We start from the raw sequence: 4023 nt of genomic DNA on the forward strand, positions 1-4023 counted from the left end.
AGGAGCCCCCTGGGTTCAAGATCTCATATCAATTTTCAACTGCTGGGAAAGAATTGGGGTGCGGCAGGAAGAAATGGAATTCTCAATACAAGTATAAACAGGTCTTCCCCACTGCTGCATAGAATCTGAGCTGGGTGGAATTGAAGTTCGGTTTCGATCAAGACACCCCTGCCTACTTACCTTAAAAAAACGACTAATGATCAACCGATCACAGAGGTCCTTTTCTAGCAACTTCAAATCAGAAAGCCCCGACTCCCATAAAGAATGCTTGCAGATCTTTATTTTTATTACGATGACGATATGGACCTCATTACTGTCTCATTTTCTTATATTTATATAAGTTCTTTTTTTTGGATTCGACATAACAAGAACAGAATCACGCTCTGTAGGATTTGAACCTACGACATTGGGTTTTGGAGACACACGTTCTACCGAACTGAACTAAGAGCGCTTTCCGGGAGATAAAGCAGTAAAGAAAAGGATGATTTTTGTACCGCATGCATATAGAAAAATGAAACTCTGAATTTTGTCCAATTTGAATCGATCTCAATTGATCCCTCGTTACTGCCCATAGGAGAAGTAATAGGTAGGGATGACAGGATTTGAACCCCTGCCTTGTTTTCCACATCATAATTTATTCCTCCATCTATATACAACTTTCTTGTCATTTCTTCTTTTTGGTTTCATATAATAAATGATATACATCTGAAACCCAACCTAACGTATAAAGAATGAATATTTATCGGTAATGCTCAGGAAGAAAGAAGGGGTCATCTTTTTGATTTTTATTCCACCCTCATGTACCCTTCTTTGCATTTTTTCTAAAGCCTGTTCAACCTCATATCACCTAGAACAAGTCATGGACTTCTTCAATGAAAGAAAGTCTCATGGAAACGTTTTCAATGAAATAAGAACCATACAAAATAGATTTCTTGATCTTTTTATTTAGGAAAACGGATTTTTTCGCAGTTTTTTCTTTTATCCTAAAGATATGCAGAACGAGTGTATTATGAAATGTTCGTTGTCTAGCTTTGCATACATCGCTACTTAATCGTTTAGTGGTTATCGATGAAATTACTTCACCATAGAGAAAATATTATTGAAGTTTATATATATATATATTATTGGTTGCTTTTGTTTATGTCCAATTGGAAAAGTTGATCTTCTAAATTCATATGTTTAGCCTAAAGTACATAACTTGTGTTCCTCCCTAGTTCTTGCAAAGCCACCTAATCAAGCCTCACCTCATTTGTAGTTATAACATGTTCAGCTGAAAGCAAACTCCAAATAAAATTGGTTTACTATTAGTAACACATATACTTTTTTACCTTAGCTCTTTCTTTATTGTTCATTGAGCAGTTCAAATGCTTTGATTGCTTATCAGATAAGAGGTAAAAATATTCTTCATTCGTTTATTTTGTTAATTCCAAATTGCATTCAAATCCATTCTTTCTCATAACTTGAGAATATGTACAGCGCAGAACAGAAAAGAAGGCTGATTTGATGAGTTGTAGGGGCGGACCCACTTCCACTGATTTCTTGCGGGAAGGTTCTATAAGGGAAGAAGAATCAGAGCTGTGACCTGGTAACCTTGATTTCTTTCGGAACGTCATTACGAGAGTAACAAAGAAAGAATAACGTAGATAGGAAGGAGCGAGCCGAGCCCCAAGGATAATGAATTGGTATGCCGGGTGCTTACTTGAGCAAGAAGCCAAGTCATCGATAATCAAAGAAAGGTGTGAGTGAACGAGCCCAACTTTCCGATTCAAATATGACTCCTTTCCACTTTCAACAAATAGAGAAATCTCCGCTAGGCTAGCAGTGGGTAACCAACGTAGTGCCCCATTCGTTCCATGACATCCAATCAATTCTCCTCGGATTCCAATCCAATCTCCCAATCAGTGAGAAATAGACGGTCGGATGAGATCTCGAACATTGTCCCTACCTACTGAGGAATCAAAAGTGTACGTAGAAAAATAGAGTGTTGGAAATGCATCGAGGAGAACTTACCTTGTGAGTCACTACTCCGGCACTGGGCAGGAATACTACTAGCGAGGCTTATAGGCGGCTAGTTCTTAAAGAAATCTGTCAGCTATAACCTAGCCTATTGAATCTGGTACGCCCGAAGAACGAAACTAGATAGGTAGCCCTACCTACGACTAGAAAAGTATCGTATTTTTTTCTTCCAGTAAATCTTCCACTCATTCCTTCCATTATGGAATATCATTTGGAGTGTATTTTCCCTCTCAAAAAAGGCTTCGCCCTCACTTCACTGAACTTATTGGAAATGCCTAGGACAGAGTTCATTCACTTGCCCAGCAGCCCTACTCCTCATAGTTGATCCGAATTTCTATCCCTGATTGACTCAATCAGGAAGAGGAAGACTTGATAAAAGATGAAAAGAAAGGATTGATTACCTTTTGAAGTCAAGAAAAGAAAGGAAAGGGCTATTTATGAGTTTATGTAGATGAAGTTTCAGATTCTTGGATGAGCGGAACATCTTTGAGACAAATCATCTCTACCCGGGTACATAGCTTCATCCAAACCATGGATCCACGAATTGTTGACTCGCTCTAGAAAAGAACTTCGTAGTTGGGAGCTCTGAACCGATGATCGATATGGTTTCCTAGGATGAGAACTATGGTTTACTACTTGAAAGAAAGTTGTTTTATCTTTTTTTCACTTTTTGAGGTGTTTTGCCTAGTCTGAATTTCCCCTTCTTCTATTTGATCAAGATGGATAGCAAAAAAGCATGAATAGGCCTACTGGGATGGAAGGAGAGAAGGACTGATGAGAAAAGGAAATACCTCTTTGTTTACCTTGGAATGAATTGCTCAACTACTTAGGTAACGAAACGATACGTTCATCTACGATCTTTCTTAAAAAAAGATAGGACTGTACGGCAGTTCTCGTTAGTAGATTCGCAGAATAGAAGAAGAAGTTCACTCTGACTTGCGCACTACAAAAAGGCAGCCAACGACTTCGGACGTACTCCGTCTTTCGAGCCTCTGTTTAGCTTCAAAAGATAAGGCGCTAGTGCAACGAACGCTGCTTTGGTGCGTCCCACCCCAACTAACTAGTGCTTGACTTGACTTTCCCCCGCGCCCTATCCAATGAATAAGGAGAAGGCCGGCCTATCAATGACCGAGCCAGTCTGATCTCCTTTATACTGACCTCAAACAACGAGCGAAGTCGAGATGTTGATGAGAAAGGGGCTTTTCTCAAGGCCAAAGAGTGCTCTTTGAAGGCTACTATGCATCCTTACGAATACAAGAGTGGTTTTTTTGTTTTGGGTATAGCAGGACTTGAACCTGCGACCATTAGGTTAAAAGCCCAATGCTCTACCAACTGAGCTATACACCCATTTTACAAGAAGGCTTGGTGCGGAAAAGAAAAGAGGGCGGCCTGGCCCCTTTTCTTCTTATCATATCACAAGGGCGCAACTCTGTATGGTATAGTACTGTGGAGCAAGTTTGGGAGTCCTTTCCACTCATTGAGGATTCTATCTAAAAAAGAAGGTCAACGGGGGAGACTACTTTGAAGTCCGGGATGAACAAACTACTTCTCCTGCTACAAAAACAGAGAAATAAGGAAATAAGATGGATTCGTCTAATAAAATACCCAATGCCTGTAGTTAAAGAATTGTTGGATGAGTTATCTTGTGCTGTTTGGTTTACTAAGCTAGATCTGAGAGCTGGTTACCATCAGATAAGATTACATGAAGCAGACGAATACAAAACGGCATTCAAGACCCACGTCACTATGAATTTTAGGCTATTTGGGCTCACAAATGCACCACCCACCCTCCAGAGTGCTATGAACACAATTCTGGCTGAGCTGACTAGGGTTTGTGCACTTGTTTTTGTTGATGACATCTTAATCTACAGCAAATCCTTGCAAGTATCATGTCACCCATTTGCAGCAAGTATTTGACCTTCTGAAGCAGAATCAACTACATGTGAAGTTGAATAAATGTTCATTTGCTCAACCACAGATAGAATACCTGGGTCATGTCATTAGTGG

At 39.8% G+C, this 4023-nt stretch overlaps 2 non-coding genes across 2 annotated transcripts; both read right to left on the reverse strand.

Moving 5' to 3' along the window:
* Window positions 1–377: 377 nt before the first annotated feature.
* Window positions 378–451, reverse strand: TRNAW-CCA. The gene has a single exon. It is a non-coding gene; the product is annotated as a tRNA-Trp (tRNA).
* Window positions 452–3290: 2839 nt separating this feature from the next.
* TRNAK-UUU lies at window positions 3291–3363 on the reverse strand. The gene has a single exon. It is a non-coding gene; the product is annotated as a tRNA-Lys (tRNA).
* Window positions 3364–4023: the final 660 nt, after the last annotated feature.

This window comes from Triticum dicoccoides, chromosome 5A, assembly GCF_002162155.2.
Source record: "Triticum dicoccoides isolate Atlit2015 ecotype Zavitan chromosome 5A, WEW_v2.0, whole genome shotgun sequence".
Classification (NCBI taxonomy): Eukaryota; Viridiplantae; Streptophyta; class Magnoliopsida; order Poales; family Poaceae; genus Triticum; species Triticum dicoccoides.